We start from the raw sequence: 20,435 nt of genomic DNA on the forward strand, positions 1-20,435 counted from the left end.
CCCGCACTCCGCCACTCAACGGCCAGATGAAGGGGGGAAGCAAATTCCTCTGCCCACGCACCCCTACCGTTGTAAGTAGCGCAACGCACTGCGAAACCGGTTCCCCGTCCACCTCGGTAGCTGTGCGATTGGCGCGGCGGGTTGCTAAGCGAAGAGGCCCGAGATCGGTTCCCGACAGGGTCGGAGATGGTCTCTGCTGAGGGATTGGGTGTTGTGTTGTCCTTACGATCACATCGTCATAATTGACATTACTACTAAGATGGCTGAATGGACACGGTCTGAAAGGCAATAAATTGAAAAAAAAGAAAGACTGTTCATGGCCTGGAGGGACGATCTGCTCCACTCGAGGCGACATGCCGCTGCAAAGGATGAATGAGGCGCGAACATGTCTTTGGCAGCTGCCACACACTTCTGTCCGGCAAGCTCGTTTCTAAGAAGGTCATCAAACACTTTTCAGTATAATGGGCCTTCAGGCAGGTTTTTAGTTGACTGATGCATGTACGCTCGCGTTGAACGATTGCATGTGAAGTGCGTACACTGGGTTCCACCTCATTACGTTGTCACGTGAACTGTGAACCGAGCCGGCTTATCGACTAATCCGATAATCACCCCAAGACTTTCGATGTCGAAATTACGAACTGCGGACAGTCATTTACTCACGTTCGAGAAAAACATTCTGCATATCCACTGATTATTACTCACTTTTATTTACTCACTACTCATGTAGGTATTTCACATTCAAGGTTCATCATGTCCAATATGTGTTCATAAATGTTCATACACGACACTTTACAGCACATTGTGAAAAATTCTCGTGGCTACGACATCCAACCGAAAGAAGTTTTCATCCATTTTGAAATTGCCATTCATGAAGCAGTGAATAGCGTTTGGGTAAATTCACGTATCAGAGGCTGTCGGTTTCACATTGCTCAGTGTTGATGGCGGAGGATACAGTAACTAGCCCTACCGAAAACGTAAAAGACAACTCCCAGCACGGCAGAGAGTAATTACTTAAAAAACTTCTTCGGGCTGCCTTTCTTGATTCCAGATGAGGTGATGGGGTGTTTTACTGGTGGTTTTATGATAGTTATCCATGGTGGTTGGGTGTGGAAAGACGGGGAGCACTTGTTGAAACTGAACCCTGCAATAGTAAAATTTACCGACTACATTTTCGACACATGTACATCCCCGAAAGCCGTGTTTCCGCCAGTTAACTGGACCGAACACTTGCCCACCTGCAACCGTACCACCAACAGCTGTGAAGCTATCCATTCTAAACTGAACGGTTCGTTTTATTCTGCCCATACTTCTGTCTACCGTCTAGCGGAGATTCTGTTTGAGGGGTTGGATTGTTGCGAGGGAGGATACCAGACAGCAAGGTCATCGGTCTCATCGGATTAGGGAAGGAAATCGGCCGTGCTCTTTCAAAGGAACCATCCCGGCATTTGCCTGGAGCGATTTAGGGAAATCACAGAAAACCTAAATCAGGATGCCCGGACGCAGGATTGATCCGTCGTCCTCCCGAATGCGAGTTCAGTGTGCTAACCTCTGCGCCACCTCGCTCGGTCTCTGTTTGAGCTGCAAGCAGACATGTACGTGAAAATCAGAAGTGCGAACAGCGCTAAGCGACAAAAAAAAGAAGACAGAGAAAGAAAAAAAAGAAAAGCTGTTGAGAAGGAAGCATTTTTTCGGGAGCAGATGGAAGACTTGATGAAAGGGGTCATCGATCGGTTCGGTTTTGTTAAAATAGTTAGCTTCAGGTTTGTGCCCCAAGAACTATCGAAGAAGAAACCAGACGATTTATGTTTGACGATTTGATGTTTGTCAGTTATGTGTTTGTTGACTGATGTTTTAATTGCAATTTCGGTGGCGAATATGAGAGACAGTCAGTCAATCTCCTCGTGGTGTCTCCCGGGTAACGCTAGCTGGCTGACTAAACCTCTGTCCGCTGTTCAAAGGTCCCCAGTTTCCCTGTCCACAGTTGACACAATTAAGAGAGGGCTGTCCGCAGTTCACAAGTTGTATGTGGAACGCTTCCCGGAGAAACTCCATACGAACATTTACACACCACAAGGTCACACTGCACAAGTAATTATCAATCCATTGTCCATGAACATGAACTCTTGTTTTGTACTTACAGCTTGAGTCATGCCGAACAGAGACGTGTAGAACTCTGCTGTCAACGAGAAATTTTCCTTATTTTGTGTTGCGATAGAATGAACATTCTTATTTAATATTCGCCGCTGTTGCAATTACTCACGTAGTCAAATGCTGGTCAGATCTTGGAGTTGATAACTCTGAACTACGTGTTGCTACATATATGCCATGCACGTGTGAGGTAGAGATGAACTAACTACTATAAATTGAGGACGTGGACATAAATTCTACTCTAGTCGGCATATGAGCTCTAATCAAGTCTTGTTATTTCCACTGGGAGCAGACTTTGGATTTGTGATTCCCGTCACTTGTCCGTGAGAAGATTTGGCTGCACTACATTATCTCATATAAATGAAGCGCCCTCTTTCAAACTCACTGATTTGACGATACTGTTCGCGCAGATGTCTGCGAGGCATCCTACACTTCAGCTCAAGTGACACTGACCCCTTACCTTCGGTTTATAGCCGACAACGAGAGTCGCAGACCCCTTACTGTAGTAGGTGATGTTGCGTCGCGATATCGACAAAGTTCAAATGCTAATCATTAGTGCAGAACATACTAATGTACATGTACTGTGAATATGAACGTCCTCTTGTCATTCAAGGTGTTCTGTTTTTTTTTCTGAACGTAAATTCTCTATTGTGGAACCCGCAGTATATATTATATCACAGTAGGACATTATGCAGAGAACTGGTGGACATGCGTCATTATATGTCCATCAACTACAGGTAGCAGTAATAGTTTACTTAAAGTTGACATATGTCCATCTACAACGTCAGGTCGTCAGTAAAACATCCAATACAAAAAACCGTTATAAATTATGTATAACGTAAATTATAAATAGAGCGATTGTTTGCAGATTTAGTGACGAACTCCAATAAAGCCGAAATAAACTTATATACGAAAATAAAATATCAAGCAGCATACTGCCTACCAGTTATCTGCATGACTCGAAAATTCGCGTACTCGTCTCTCATGTGTCAAAGGTGGAGCATTCGATGTGATGAACAGTGTTGTATCGGAAAACAATTATGTAATTATTGACATGTACTTTGTATTTTTCTATGATGTACATTTCAGAGACGATTTGAAAAACACTGGTCCTCTGGCCTTATAAATATTGTAGAGGCTTCCTTCTTCTCCGGCGTGTATTATTATTTAAATCTTAAAGAACACCGTCAGTGCTGCCATATATTGTTTTTAGCAAATGTCTATTTCTACGTTTAATTCAGTTCTGCAGTAATATTTTTATCGCACGCTGTAGGTAATGGACGTTTCGAAGACTTGAAAACTTACAAGTTGGATGCATGATATAAGCGTCCATTCAACTGGAATTTGCTGCTATAAAACTGTTGAGTCTGGACAGGGGCCCAGCCGCAGGTAGCCAGGCAGGCTTTCTCGTTCCCCCAGCACACTCTCCAGGAGAGTTGCTGAACAAGTGTTTTTTCTGTCGAAAGAAACACGGAATGCTTCACAGAAGCCTTTTAACCAGAAAATGAATCTTTAGACAAGTGTGGATTCCCTCAGGCCGTATGAATTTTCGTTACAATTCCTTGGAGTAACATTTCGTTTAAACTTTCAGAATACAGCCTTCTGACTGGGTCATACTGTTATTTTCCCTGGCTCTGGCTGCCTGCATCGGAGCGATTGGTTGAAGTATAATGAGATAGAAGAGAGTAGGAGATTGTTTAATGCTGTTACGTATTTTTCATTCGTTGGAACTAGGAATCTCCATGTTCTGTGGGCAGCAAGACAGCGAATAAAAGACAGTTCTCAGAGAAGACACTTCTTGAAATTACAATGAACTGAATACCCCCAGCTGCATACAGGCGTTGATATAAGTCAACGGGAACAGTTGAAAATTAGTGTCCCGACCAGGACTCGAACCCGGGCTTTCCTGCTTACATGGCAGACGCTCTATCCATTTTTTTAATCTCATTTTTTATTTTTCAATCGTTGTATCTGCCCGGAGTGGACGTCCCAAAACACCGGTTTCATTTCGACGCTGATCCAATAACTCAGTTTTCTTTTTATTACAGAGGGCAGCTAACTCTTTGACCGAATAAGCTGAGGTACCGTGCCGGCATCTATCTGAGCCACCGAGGACACAGATGATAGTGCGACTGCAGGGACTTATCTCTGGCACGCCTCCCGTGAGACCCACATTCGCAGCTTATTGTCCCGCACTATATTCATAGTGCCCCTGCTCATTATACTCATTACTCGCGGCTTTACTGCCGATTCCCGTAAGAGTTCGGGCACTGTTTGCGCATCCGCACGTAAGAAGATGGTCAAATGGCCGGTGAGCCTGAACTATATATTAAGACGGTTCTGTTCTTTCGAACATGTCCAAAAGAACAGATACCATCTTCATATACAGGGTGTTACAAAAAGATACGGCCAAACTTTCAGGAAACATTCCTCACACACAAATAAAGAAAAGATGTTATGTGGATATGTGTCCGGAAACGCTTACTTTCCATGTTAGAGCTCATTTTATTACTTCTCTTCAAATCACATTAATCGTGGAATGGAAACACACAGCAACAGAACGTACCAGCGTGACTTCAAACACTTTGTTACAGGAAATGTTCAAAATGTCCTCCGTTAGCGAGGATATATGTATCCACCCTCCGTCGCATTGAATCCCTGACGCGCTGATGCAGCCCTGGAGAATGGCGTATTGTATCACAGCCGTCCACAACACGAGCACGAAGAGTCTCTACATTTGGTACCGGGGTTGCGTAGACAAGAGCTTTCAAATGCCACCATAAATGAAAGTCAAGAGGGTTGAGGTCAGGAGAGCGTGGAGGCCATGGAATTGGTCCGCCTCTACCAATCCATTGGTCACCGAATCTGTTGTTGAGAAGCGTACGAACACTTCGACTGAAATGTGCAGGAGCTCCATCATGCATGAACCACATGTTGTGTCGTACTTGTAAAGGTACATGTTCTAGCAGCACAGGTAGAGTATCCCGTATGAAATCATGATAACGTGCTCCATTGAGCGTAGGTGGAAGAACATGGGGTCCAATCAAGACATCACCAACAATGCCTGCCCAAACGTTCACAGAAAATCTGTGTTGATGACGTGATTGCACAATTGCGTGTGGATTCTCGTCAGCCCACACATGTTGATTGTGAAAATTTACAATTTGATCACGTTGGAATGAAGCCTCATCCGTAAAGAGAACATTTGCACTGAAATGAGGATTGACACATTGTTGGATGAACCATTCGCAGAAGTGTACCCGTGGAGGCCAATCAGCTGCTGATAGTGCCTGCACACGCTGTACATGGTACGGAAACAACCGGTTCTCCCGTAGCACTCTCCATACAGTGACGTGGTCAACGTTACCTTGTACAGCAGCAACTTCTCTGACGCTGACATTAGGGTTATCGTCAACTGCACGAAGAATTGCCTCGTCCATTGCAGGTGTCCTCGTCGTTCTAGGTCTTCCCCAGTCGCGAGTCATAGGCTGGAATGTTCCGTGCTCCCTAAGACGCCGATCAATTGCTTCGAACGTCTTCCTGTCGGGACACCTTCGTTCTGGAAATCTGTCTCGATACAAATATACCGCGCCACGGCTATTGCCCCGTGCTAATCCATATAACAAATGGGCATCTGCCAACTCCGCATTTGTAAACATTGCACTGACTTCGCATGTCAACATAAGCACCGAAGTCAACATTACTTTCCTTCAATTGGGCCAACTGGCGGTGAGTCGCGGAAGTACAGTACATACTGACGAAACTAAAATGAGCTCAGACATGGAAATTAAGCGTTTCCGGACGTATGTCCACATAACATATTTTCTTTATTTGTGTGTGAGGAATGTTTCCTGGAAGTTTGGCCGTACCTTTTTGTAACATCCTGTATAAGACACTTCTTTCCAGGCCTTTGTAAAGTACACTTCGCTTTAGCTTTTGTTAAGACTTCAGGTTAGGACAGAAGATATAACTGATGAGATGAACCTTGCTACCCTTGGAAGGATGTATCTACTTAAGCATCAAGTACAAAAAGAGGGCGATAGTCATATTTTCTAGCCGCTATTCCCGCTGGCTACCTTACTCACGCTCTGTGTGCTATGGTAAGATGAACCATCGTCACGCCCACCAGCATCGTTCAGACACGAAGTTAATTCACTCTCTTCACGAGCCGAGCACGCAATATTTAAGTCACGTATCCAGCTTGTTGCTTTCAATGCGCATTTTGACAGTTTGTGATATTCTCTCCTATCTTTCCGCCGCGCGAGGTAGCCGCGCTCTTTGGCGCCTTGTCACGGCATGGGTGTGTATGCTGTCCTTAGCGTAAGCCAGTTTAAGTTGAATTAAGTAGTGTGTAGGCCTAGGGACCGATGACCTCAGTTGTTTGGTCCCATAGGAACTTACCACCACCACCACCTATCTTTCCGTGTACTTTCTACTTCTAATTAAATACTTTTGCGGTCACAGGTCATGTCCCCGAATTAGTAATGTAATTCTTTTTTATCGTCCCTACCCACCTCAACAAACGTCATATGTTAGCCTTATAATCCCTTGTTCACTCGTCAATGAGTCTGTACAAATATCAGTGGGTATTTCGCACGTCTAAAGATGATAAATCTAATTAATATAGTGACCATTTGTTCCGTTCATAGCTAGCAGCTCCCTTCTCCCATTAACATGTCTATGTGAGTGGCGTGGTACTCGTTTGTTTCAAGCGTAATTGAGCCACTCTTCTAAATATTCATTGAAATAAGACGTTTTCCGTCATGCAACAGTATCCTTATTTTAAATTAATTTGTGTGATCATTTGGGGTGATTCCTCACTCTGTTGGTCACGAGCTTTTGATCCCTTGCGTTTTAGTGGTATGCTCCTACTACAACCGACACCCCACAAGTTTTTTCTTTGTAAACCAAACTAATCTTCCTCGAAGTTAGCTTCTACCAGCATTTCCATTCCTCTGTGAACAATTCCTGTCTGTATTTTGCAACCATGGTTTACTAAACTGAGACTTCCGCAATACTCACCGGTCACCTCTCGCCTTCTTTGGTACTGTAATTACTACATTCATCTTGATTTCTCCAGGGTATATCACCTCTCTCGTGTACCTTGCATACGAGGTGGGACAGTTTTCTCATAGTTTGCTTTCCCAGTAACCTCAGTAATTCTGAGAGAATTCGCTTTCTCCAGGGTTCTTATTCCGACTTGGATCTTTCAGTGCTCTGTCAAATTTTTTCGCAGTATCATATCTCTGACCTCATCTTCATTTAACTCCTCTTCCCCTTCTTTAGTATTGACTCCAAGTTCATTTCCATTGAACAGCACTATAAATAAGACTCTCCGTCAGAGATTTGAAATAACATTTTCAGACCAGTACCTGCTTAAGTCGCATATACACTCATGTTCAGAAAAAAGTAGAACACCTTGAACGACTAGAGACAGGACGTTCATATTCAGAGGACGTGTTCATTAGTATGTTCTACAGAAATGAGTAGCATTTCAGTCACCTTGGTTCAGCATGTGCCATGTTGCCTCGTAGGGACAGGGTCCGCCAAGTGCCCTGATAACTTGTTCCATGCATGATGACATCGACACGCAGAAGCCGCGGATGGCGTTGTGTGGCATAGCCATCCATGCTGCAGTCACATGGTTTCCAAGTTCATCTGTTGTGGTGGGCACTGGGTCGCAGCGCTGTACAAATCATTTCACCATAATGAGATTTTCACTCTGCAGCGGAGTGTACGCTGATATGAAACTTCCTGGCTGATTAAAACTGTGTGCCCGACCGAGACTCGAACTCGGGACCTTTGCCTTTCGCAGGCAAGTGCTCTACCATCTGAGCTACCGAAACACGACTCACGCCCGGTCCAGCTTTACTGGCAGAAGTAAAGCTGTGAGGACCGGGCGTTAGTCGTGCTTCGGTGGCTCAGATGGTAGAGCACTTGCCCGCGAAAGGCAAAGGTCCCGAGTTCGAGTCTCGGTCGGGCACACAGTTTTAATCTGCCAGGAAGTTTCATTTCACCATATTCCACACATTTTCGATTGACAACAAGTCTGATGATCTAGTGGGCCAGGGCAAAAGGCTGACATCCTGTGATACCAAGAAGGCACGTGTTCATGCAGCAACATGTGGTCGTGCATTGTCTTGCTGAAAAATGGCGTCTGGGATGTTGCACAGAAAGGTTATGGCTACGGGTCGCAGGGTGTCGTTCACGTAGGTCACACTGGTCACAGTGTCCTGGGCATGCACCAACTGTAATTTGTGGCTGTTCCCAATAGTATCCTACACCATAATGACTTGAGTTGGCGCCCTATGAGCCGGTCGCTGTGGTCGAGCGGTTCTGGGCGCTTCAGTCGCGAATCGCGATGCTGCTGCGGTCGCAGGTTCAAATCCTGCATCGGGAATGGATGTGTGTGCTGTCCTTAGGTTAGTTAGGTTTAAGTAGTTCTAAGTCTAGGGGACTGATGACCTCAGATGTTAAGTCCCATAGTGCTTAGAGCCATTTGAACCATTTGGCGCTCTACGTCTTGTGTGAATGCAGTGTGTGATGCCGCTTGCCCTGTCTGTGGCGAATCAAAATGCAGGGATCATTTTCAAACAAACAGAACCTGAATTCGTCCGAAATGCAATTCCTGTCCCAAGACGTTGTCCCATGCCCCATTGCCGTCTAGTATGTTTCTGTACATTCATCAAAGGCAGGCAGGGAAGTGGACGACGCACATGTAACCCATGCTGTATTAAACGGTGACGGACTGACACCCCCGATGGTGTACGGTGTGTTGCACTGATCCACTGTTGCGCCAGAACCGACGAGGTCGCAGATCTATCATGCAATGCCTTTCGGATGAGGTGTCGATCTTCTCGGGAGTGGTCCATTTGGTACAACCTGATCCATCTCGTCGTGTTCTACGGCCTTGCGTGAGCCATTCTGACACACCCCTTGCACTGCCGAAACACTTTGTCCTAGACGAGCAGCAATTTCTAGGATGGCTGCACCACATTATCTCATATAAATGATGCGCCCTCTTTCAAACTAACTGATTTGACTACACTGTTCGCACATATGTCTGCGAGGCATCCTACACTTCTACTCAAGTGACACTGACCCCTTACCTTCGGTTTATAGCCGTCAACGAGAGTAGCAGACACCTTATAGCAGTAGGTGGTGTTGCGCCGCGATATCGACGAAGTTCAAATGCTAATCATTACTGCAGAACATACTAATGTACATGTACTGTGAATATGAACGTCATCTTCTCATTCAAGGTGTTCTGTTTTTTTCTGAACGTGAGTGTACTTCGAAGCTGACCACTGTGTTCGTAAAAGTATAGGAAACCGCTGCTCCAGGATATTACCATCACCCGAGTTACTGGCGAACGGAACTGATGGTCGGCCACCGTTGCAGGCGCTGATTTGTGCAGACAGTCTCGAAACTGATTAAAAATTGAAGTGTTTTGCATCACCCAGGTATCTATGAACTTTAGTGGGCTAATGTTTAAGAGGTGTAGGAAATGAACTAATGAGCCTTATAAAACAGAAAAATTAATTTTACTTCGGAAAAACAGTAAAGAACTTACAGATAGTCTCTTGTAAAGGGTACTCTAGTGAAATTAAAACCTGCTGCTCGTGTTTTGTGCCATTCTTCGCTGGCACCCTCATGAAGTCATTCAATGCGGGCGGATGGTTCCTGCAACAATACACTGCGTGTTTCAACTGACCCCAACCATGCTCAGTCGGTTTTCTGTCAGCAGATAACATAAACTAGTCCATTCAGTTGATTCCAGCCTCCTGGGAGAGAGAGTTCACGATGTAGGAGCGATGTTTTCGTGCGTAATCGTGTTAACAGATGAACACATCGCCGAAATGTTGACTGAAGGAGTGGATAATGTGTTTGAGTACCCTGTCCCGAAACTCCACAACGATCAAATTATGCTCGATATCAATGTGAGATGTCCAGCATTTGAACTTCATATCAACCCATAACATGACTGACCCATCTACCCGTCCAACCCACGGAGCTACATGACTCAGATATGGTTCAAATGGCTCTGAGCACTATGGGACTTAACTTCAGAGTTCATCAGTTCCCTAGAACTTAGAACTACTTAAACCTAACTAAGCTAAGGACATCACACACATCCATGCCCGAGGCAGGATTCGCACCTGTGACCGTAGCGGTCGCGCGGCTCCAGACTGTAGCCCCTAGAACCGCTCGGCCACCCGGCCGGCTGACTCAGTTATGCACTGGAATCTGATAACCTTCACATTCCTATACGACAATCAATAGCAGCAGACAAACCTACCACAAGTCGGTGATGAGAAGCTGATGCCATTGATTCCCACATTCTTCATGCACCACGACTATTTTGGGTATTTGTACTGTTGTTCTGTTGTACTCCTAGAAGCTAGAACGATGATGTGCAGACGATTGTGCAGGGTGTATCATGGGCTAATGTATCGTTTACATATGGCAAATAATTATTGGAAACTCGAATCTCTTTAATTCTCTGCGTTCTGTACTATCAACATTTATTGACATAGTGACAGTAATACGGTTCATAAAATTAGATGTCTTAATGTATCTGTTTCACTCTACAAATAACACACGTAGCATACACCTATTCAGTCGGAAAACTTTTGAGATTGTATTAACAAAAAAATAGGGAAACATTAAGATGGTGGTTACAATGCTTTAGGTGTTCTACATAGTCTCTCCTCCCCCTCCCCCTTGCGTACAATGCACAGAACGTTCATACGACCAAGTGAGACTGTCAGAATAGTCTTTCTTTGTGATGTTGTTTAACCAGTGTATGTCAGTCGTATCTTCAAACTACTGACCCTTCGTGTGAATTTCTGCACTTTGTTGTTTTGTGGTAGGTTCATATTGATAAAACCAAGTCTCGTCTCATGTAATCGTTATTGCAGAATAGCACTGTCCGCATTTTACATTTCTATAAAGTCACAGCAGGTGTCAAAGGTCACAGCAGGTGTCAATGTATCATTGATTTTTTCCAGGAGACAAGGTTGTGGGGCCAACTTTGCACTCCCTTTTCTCTTCTTCAAAATATTCTGGAGAATGTCTTGAACATCTGATTTCGAAATAATGTCCCATTGTGATTTATGACGCAACAACATTTACACACTACAGTCGCACATCCACTATCTAACTATGCCTGCTTTCAACTGACTGGTCTAATGCACATATGTTGTTAGTTCCAGCTGCCACCATAGTTACAGCACTGACGTCCTTATATGGCGCGAATAAAAACAGTCCTAGAACTTTTCGGATAAACAGCAAATTTACAATGAGACGTTTTGAATGAAAGTTCTGGATATTTGTGCAATATAGATGGACGTTATATTTTATGGTATGACTGATTGCTTCATCAGTGGTAACATTATGGAGACAGATCTTTGTTTATGACGAAAAAATATGTATGTTGGTTTGACAAGTGACAACGAGCTACACAACAGCTCATTCATTCAGAAGATCCACGATGGTGAGAGCCATTACTGTAGACACAAACAATCATGTGTAACATTTGAGGTGCTGAGATCAAAAGCGGGACTTGTAATCTTTTTGAGGTTTATGAGTTATTACTGTAGTTGTTATTTTCACACTATTCCGCATCTGTTGGTTCTAAAACGGTGCTTGTTCAGTGATTTTCTCCCTGTTTAAGCCAGTGTTGAAATTTCGTTTTGTGCTGAAAGAGGACTTCTCACAGAGACAAGCTCTCTATTGCATGAAAGAACTTGAGGAGTGGTGGCAGATTTAATAGGGTTACATCATTACGAATATATGACTTACGGTTTTTTATTATAATAAATCGATCGTGTCGTTTGTCTATCTGCAGGCTGAAGTTACCTTCAAGAAAAATATGGAATGCAATAAAGCTTTTATTGCACTCTATGGCATAACAAAACGCCAAGTGGAGGAACTGTGATGTCTAATTCGAGAAGGAGTGACTTCGCCACATGATGGTCGTGGTAGACATCAAAATCATTATCCGATTCCAGAAAATACTAATGTCATGATAGCGCAATCCATAAAAGTGTTTTTCAGTAAGGCTAGCGCATTATGGATTTTGTGGTAGCAAGAAGAGATACCTCTCAAGTTCTTTATCTATGAAGACAATGTGGGAAATGTTTCTTGAAAAATACAAACGCAAAAGTACATGATTTACAGGTCTTAAACTAACACTAATCACCGTGGGTTGTTCAAACCAACGGAACAATATCATTATTTTTATCGTTATTTCAAGAATCATTACAAATATGGCATTGGCCATCCTCAAGTAGATGCCTGTGGTGAGTGTGATAGGCCTAAATGTAAGACTGAAGGAGAGAATAACCCTCCTATCAAGACTGCAGCGTAAAATGAGTTGCAACTCCATAGGCTTCTGGCATGTCAGTTCTACGATAACATGACATGTTGTGAAAAATTTTTATGGGGAGAAGAACTGGGAATATCAGAAATGGTCACATTCGATTTCATACAACAAGTGCCTGTTCCACACATACTAGTAACTGATATACTCTGCTTTGACTGTGGATACTGTATCACAGATACAGTCCCTTTGACTGTTCAGAGATGTCACTAAACCCGCCCAAAGATGTAAACAACCATGCATAAGCAGCGCCTATTAGGCGGAGGGGGTCCGACAGCCGATCAGTTCCAGTCATTCCACCAGTAAGGAGGTACACGGCTCGTGTTGTCTGTAGTTCAACCATGCCTAGACGGTCAATACCGCGGTTCGATCGAATCCACATTGTTACTTTGTGCCAGGAAGGACTCTCAACAAGGGAAGTGTCCAGGAGTCGCAGAGTGAACCAAAGAGATGTTCGGACATGGAGGAGATAGAGGGAGACAGGAACTGTCGATGACATGCCTCGCTCAGGACACCCAAGGGCTACTACTGCAGTAAATGATTGCTACCTACGGATTATGGCTCGGAGGAGCCCTGACAGTAACGCCGCCATGTTTAATAATGATTTTTTTGCAGCCACAGGACGTCGTGTTACAACTGAAACTGTGCACAATAGGCTGTATGATGCGCAACTTCACTCCCGGCGTCCATGGCGAGGTCAATTTTTGCAAACCACGACACCATGCAGCGCAGTACAAATGGGCCCAGTAACATTCCGAATGGACCGCTCAGGATTGGCATCACGTTCTCTTCACCGATGAGTGTCACATATGCCTTCAACCAGACAATCGTCGGAGACGTGTTTGGAGGCAACCCGTTCAGGCTGAACGCCTTAAACACACAGTCCAGCGAGTGCAGCAGGGTGGAGGTTCCCTGCTGTTTTAGGGTGGCATTATGTGAGGCCAACGTACGCCGCTTGTGGTCATGGAAGGCGCCATAACGGCTGTACGATACGTGAATGCCATCCTCCAACCGGTAGTGCAACCATATCAGCAGCATATTGGCGAGGTATTCGTCTTCATGGACGACAATTCGCGAGCCAGTCGTGCACATCTTGTGAATGACTTCCTTCGGGATAACCATATCGCTAGACTAGAGTGGCCAGCATGTTCTTCAGACATGAACCCTATCGAACATGCCTAGGATAGATCGAAAAGCGCTGTTAATGGACTACTTGGCTCACAATCCACTCTGAATCGTCGTTGAGGAGTGGGACAATCTAGACCCACAGTGCCTTCATGAGCTTGTGGATAGTATGCCACGGCGAATACAGGCATGCATCAATGCAAGACGTGCTAACCGAGGTGATGCTAAACTTTTTTTGATGTGTGTATATTTGGTATTCACAGATTTTCTGACAATAAAGCATTCATCTATGTGTATGATGAAGTAACCGCAAACCATGTTCGTAATACAGTTGCTTCTCTTCTTATGGATTTCATAATGAAACATGTGGCCTCTTGCGTGAGAACTTTGTATGCATTTTCAGATGCCTGTGCAGGTCACAACTGGTTAATTAACCAAGGTTTTCCACATGTCCCCAACCTGTGGACATTTCTACAATGGTTGTGATAGTGATTTTACAAGCCTGGAATTATGATACAGGAAACAGGACACAGTGCATGCTCCCCACCAACGGTTCACAGTACCACAAAAAGCAAGGAAACATATGCATGTTGAACTGTGCACACGAGACGCATTTCTTGACCATCAGAAACATCAACATTCATTTCTTAAGAAGTCTATAACTGTGAAATGAGAAAAATGAGCTGTTACACAACACAAAGTATTTGAGTACAATGTTCAGTCGAAATGCGCTTCCATTTCTCCCAGTAGCAGTGGAATGGCGAAATATGAATTTCGTCTGGTTAACACTGGGATAGACCCTCATTTTCATAATGTACTGGGATCATACATGGATGTTATTCCACTGAAACTGGAGAAACTACAGGATGTTTCACACGTGATTGATGTTATCTCCTTCCATTTTCGTTAGAATTTTAATAATATTCTAAAGAAATGTGCCATTAATAAGGTGAGTTGTGGATGGGAAGATAATGACTCTGGAAATGAAGTTTGGGACAGTGATCAAGAGTGACAAGTTTATGAATGTATATGTCTGTCAAAATAAACAGTGTTGTTTAATAAGTAAAAAACGTGGAATTAGCTCTCCCAAGCCAAGGATACTGACTTCCATTATATTGTCTGTTTTGATATTTCTTGTTTATTTATGAATGTTTAGGAATGTGTATGAACATGTTGAAATGATTAAAGAGAACATTTTGCTTGAAAATATACTTATTTTCGTTACATGATATTTATGATAAAATTAGTGTTGTTTAAATCAAAAAGGGGATGTGTTGGTCATTTGCTGTTACCATTTTCTATTATTTGCCTTATTCTATGATTGCAGATTTTGATATAAGATTGTATTCCTTATTCAAGATTGTACAGTTTTTTCAATAAGTCTCAAAACAAATGTTGAGTGACATGCCTCCTTTTGATCTCAACTCATCATTTAAAATTCATGGAAAAAGGTAATATATACAGAGATACTAATTTTCAAAGTATAAAATTTTACATTCAGTGTCTAGTTGAATGAATTTTTCAAAACCGAACTGTTTTCAAACCTCATTTAAAAATTGGCTGCTATACTCAGAGCTTTTGTCAATGGGTGGTGGCATAGAAGTAAATGAATTTATTACTGTTACCTCACTTACATGTTTAGAGTAGCATTCCACTTGGCTGTACCATTCGCAACAGTTTAACTGTAACAGGGATTAAGCTTCAAATTATGCCTGCACTAACCAACTACTTGTTTATTCATGCTTGCAAAGATGTTTTTATACGATCTTATTTTTAATAGTGCCATGACAGTCTCTTACTGTTGTTTTGGAGCTAGCTTGCTGTAGCATCTTTGAGAACACAATCTCACAACTCACTATACACCTTATACGGAAGCCTACAACATTTCAAAGATCAGTAACAGAGAGGTAGTGTCAGCTCAGCTTACTGTGCAGTTCAGCATATGCCACTTCTTAATACCTGGAAAAAGTGTTATACTAACACATTAAACTCTGGAGGATACTAAACAGGAAGGGGAAAGTTGTCTTCAAAATATTGTGAGACATGAAAAAAGCGATAAGTGACAAACAAATCCTACGAATGGCTGGCCATCAAACCCCAGACCTTTGGATTTATACTGTGACACTTACTCACTGCACTATTGCAAAGTGGTGTGATACACACATTAAAGTCTAAAATATATTTACATCTGATGTGCAATGTTTAATACACCACAATGAAACGGTTTATATACCATCATTATATTTTAACAAATTGTATAAAAAAGAAGTGTTCGTGATGTATGTTTAATACACCAATAGCTGCAAATGGTATTTTTTGCTGCATGCAAACAGCTAAATACAACATGCAATCTTAAGTACCATGAAATCAAATATGGCATGTTTACTGTCTGTACTCCATCAGTCAATCATATTACAGAAGTAATGGCGCATCTCTGGGCAGATTTGAATTCTGCATAAATAACTGATGTAATACAGTTATTCTGCTTCAATATTAAAACACTTGTATGTCTCTTACAACAAATGACTCTGAGCACTATGGGACTTAACATCTATGGTCATCAGTCACCTAGAACTTAGAACTACTTAAACCTAACTAACCTAAGGACATCGCACACTTCCATGCCCAAGGCTGGATTCGAATCTGTGATCGTAGCGGTCACGGGGTTCCAGACTGAAGCGCGTAGAAGAGCACGGCCACACGATCCAGCTGTGTCTCTTACATAAAAATAGTTGTTGCAGTACTGTTCTTCTGCTTCCACAAGTAAATGTTGTATCAGAAAGCTCCTCAGTCCTGTACTCAAATTCGTAGTGTATCTTCTCAAAATATAAATACAAATACTAAATTGTCTAATGCTTATGTGGTACTCATTTTCATCGTCCCTTCATCAGGTACCATAACATTTGCAGACTTATATACTCCTCTATTAGATTGCTTCGAGCATTCCTGCCAATGGTTCTGGCCAACTACTGTTTATTTATTTATTCATTCTCTGCCTCTAGAATCTAGCTGACCATCTCAGCAAACTGAGTGAGTCATAGAAGTGTATAAGCAGACTGCCTGGACAGACATAACATTTGTATTCTGCCTGCATGTACCATTTTCCATTATATTACATGTTTTATATTCTAGTGTGACATCTAAAATTAAGCTATATTTTAAATACTCACTCATACAATGTATATATTTCTCTATAAGATACAATTCCGAGTAATTTCAAAAGTTTTAATTCATCTTATTTCCTTAACTAAGCAAGGTAGCTTGTTAAGCCTTCAATAATAAATAAGTTAATATTTACATTTAAAAATTAAGCACAAACATGTTAACCTAAAAAATTACATTTTTTCTTAAGAAACTAGATATCTTAGGATACGATTAACATTTCATTTCTACAAATAACTCAACAATAATTATGATACATTAACTATAATTTATTTGTAAATCAACCTAAATCGAGACATGTAAATAAAAAGTTTGATATACCCGATAAATTTTGATATACCCTGATAATAAGATACAAAATATTAAATTTACTTCAACAAATGTAAATTAATGTTTCATAAACCATTTACATTACCAGAAAACTAAAATGTGAAAAATCAGTTCTACAAAATACACTAACAAGGAAACATCACCAACTTGACTTCAAATTTTAAGGAGAAGAAAGCACATGTGTAAGGCAACAGTCCCAGCAATCGATTCTGCTCGAAAATTTTGGTGACAGAATACTGTTATCACCTTGTAAATGTACTGCTTTTAAAGTTTGGACACACTAGTTTGTCAATCGCTTTGCACCACTGCAGCCACCTAATACCTGACCGTAAAGTACTGTGCTGTGGAGTGACTAAGATGTTTGTGATCATAATGTCTGTGAACCAACAAGCGATAGGGCGTCATCTGTAAGAGCAGTATGGAATGACGCTAAAGAACGAGAGGTCCTGAAAGTAGTGACTGGTAAGCATCATTGTATTTATCAATTCATATAACTCCAATGCAAGACAAATGAAAGCATGTAGAGCTTGCTTTATGCTATTATTTATACCTTACAAGACCCTCAAACGAACCTTTAGATTACTAAAACATAAAATAGAGGATACTTTAGTTTCTGTACTGCCAGTACCACCAGGTAGAGCAAGATACTGTCAACTACTGGATGTATCTGGATTCTTCGTATTCAAAGCATTTGTCCATAGGTTTAACAGCTCAGTACACCTTCTGGCCATCAATATGAACTTCAGCCAGTGTAACATCGTCCTTCAAATACAGTTCTTTCCTTACAGAGAGTTATGTGCACCAGTATTTCAGCCAGTGTTCCAGTATACTTGGTATCGAAATGGTTGTACCAGTGACTGGCTAGATCACTTTAAACATCCAGTGAAATACTGTTTTGACACTGCTAATGTGATGTGTTCACTGTGTCAAAGTGTGTGGTTTCTAATCTGTAGCTGGTGCCAGAATCTCTCTGAAAATCGTTATGTAGAGTTCCACAAATGCAGTGTAATGAATGAAATAAATGAGGGTGTCAAAAGCTTAGCGCTATTTAATTATCAACATAACTGTTGTGTGCCGTTTTCTTTGGACTGAAAACCTAATACTGTTAAAGTGATATGCATTTGTATGAGATGTGCTTCCTTCACCATGGTTCACATGGTTAAATTGTAAATCGAAAATCATTAAATTCATTTTACAATACTTCTTAAGTTGATGAAGTTTATTCATTTTGATACGCAGAACACCAGTACGAGAATGTTCTTCAAATAATATTTGAAGCATATCTGTGTAAGGTATGTACAAATATTACTCACCCCTTTCTTGCATATGATAATATGTATTATCAAACATGATTTGAAACATGTTGATCACACATTAGCCCCTCTCCTTCCCTTGCCTTCAACATCCTGCAAATAAGAGGACTCTGGTTGTCACTCAACTGCACAGCAGTCAGTGGTTGGACATCCGGAAGTTCATAACTGCATACTATCAGAATTATGGCCCAAATTTTGGTATGGGGTCGATTCCTGTGGCCGATATCTCACACATATGTTTTTTCTTCTTAAAATATGGCAACAAGTTGGTGGCATTTCCTTCTAAGACTATAGAATATGGCAAAATTATTTCTACTAAATAATCAAATGAAGAATAATCTAATATAATATAATTAGTAATTAAGGCATTGTTTTGCACAGACAGATTTTCAGTGTGTGTGAAATACAGAGCATCTAGCAGTAATGATTAAAGAACAGATTCAAAACTTCACAAATTGTAACTAAAAGAAAAATAATCATTACCAAAAAATTTTTTAATTATATTTAAATCAGTATAACAATAAACACAAATTATAAAGACAAAACTCGACAGTAACATGAATGAATGAACCAACAATCAACAGTTATTTAACAAATAAGAGGCGGTTAAAAATAGTTACAAATATAATATATTAACATAAAGACAGTCCAAAGGAATTAAAGTAATCATTACTATAAGAACAAACCATTGGAACTAAAATAAAGAGACATAAAGCCCCTTCACGAACAGAAAACACTAAAACAATAACTGGAAAAAATAATCATAATCAAAATCAATAAGAAAAATAATAATTAATGTAAAGAACACTTTATTTAATCTCAAAAATTTATCAATAAATGTTTATGTTTTGAAGAAAACGTGTAAACACCAGCAAAATAAACCAATGAAGAAGTAAAGATAGAATATGTAAACATTAGTTTCAATAGTTTAAAAAATACTAGGTGTGTAAACTGAAAATACCTCTAATTTCTTCTTTTAAAACTTCAGGTGTAGGAAAAGTTTCTTATCCTCATATCAATATTTTTATAAACTAACCCCTGATATATTAATTTTATTAAATTAAGTTCATCCAGTGGCAATAATACTTTTTTTTATTATTCTATAAAACTTCCATTTCGTTTGATAACAGAAACAATAATAAATAGTTATTGATTATTATATGTTTTATTTTTAACATTTCTTGGTGCTTATTAGTTTTACTTATTTACATTACCAGAGATGCCTTAAATGAAATATTTAAACCAAATCCGTTACTATAAAGTTAAATTTAATAATATGAATTATCATCACATGTACATTCATCGTTCTAGCTATATTGATATTGGTAGATACTCTTAAAAATACTGAAATTATAAATATTAAAAATTCAATGAATAGTCAAGAAATACCAGTATCCTTAGAGAAATTATATAATAACCCAGCATTCATTATTACAATAATAATAATCTTTTATTTGAACCCATTCATGAAATAACTACACTAATGAATGAACCTTTATGACTAAGACACCCATTATCTAAAATTATTAATAATTCTTCAGTTGACTTACCAGCACCAACAAATATTTAATTTTGATAAAATTTTGGATCACTATTTGGGATATGGTCAGCAATTCAAATTGGAACTGGATTATTTTTGGCTGTACAATACACCTCAAATATTGAAATAGAAATTAGAAGTGTAATACATATATGTTGAGATGTAAATAATGGTTGAATTTTTTTAACATTACATGCAAATGGGGATTCTATTTTATTTATTTGAATTTATCTATATGTAGGGCAAGGAACTGATAATGGATCATATATTTATATACACATATGGTACAGTAATTTTATTTTGAGTTATAACAGCTGAATTTATAGGATATGTTCTACATTTAGGTAAAATATCCTTTTGAGGTGCAACAATAATTACAAACCTATTATCAGCAGTTCCATATTTAGAAACAAACTTAGTTCAGTGAGTAGAA

This window comes from Schistocerca piceifrons, chromosome X, assembly GCF_021461385.2.
Source record: "Schistocerca piceifrons isolate TAMUIC-IGC-003096 chromosome X, iqSchPice1.1, whole genome shotgun sequence".
Taxonomy (NCBI): domain Eukaryota; kingdom Metazoa; phylum Arthropoda; class Insecta; order Orthoptera; family Acrididae; genus Schistocerca; species Schistocerca piceifrons.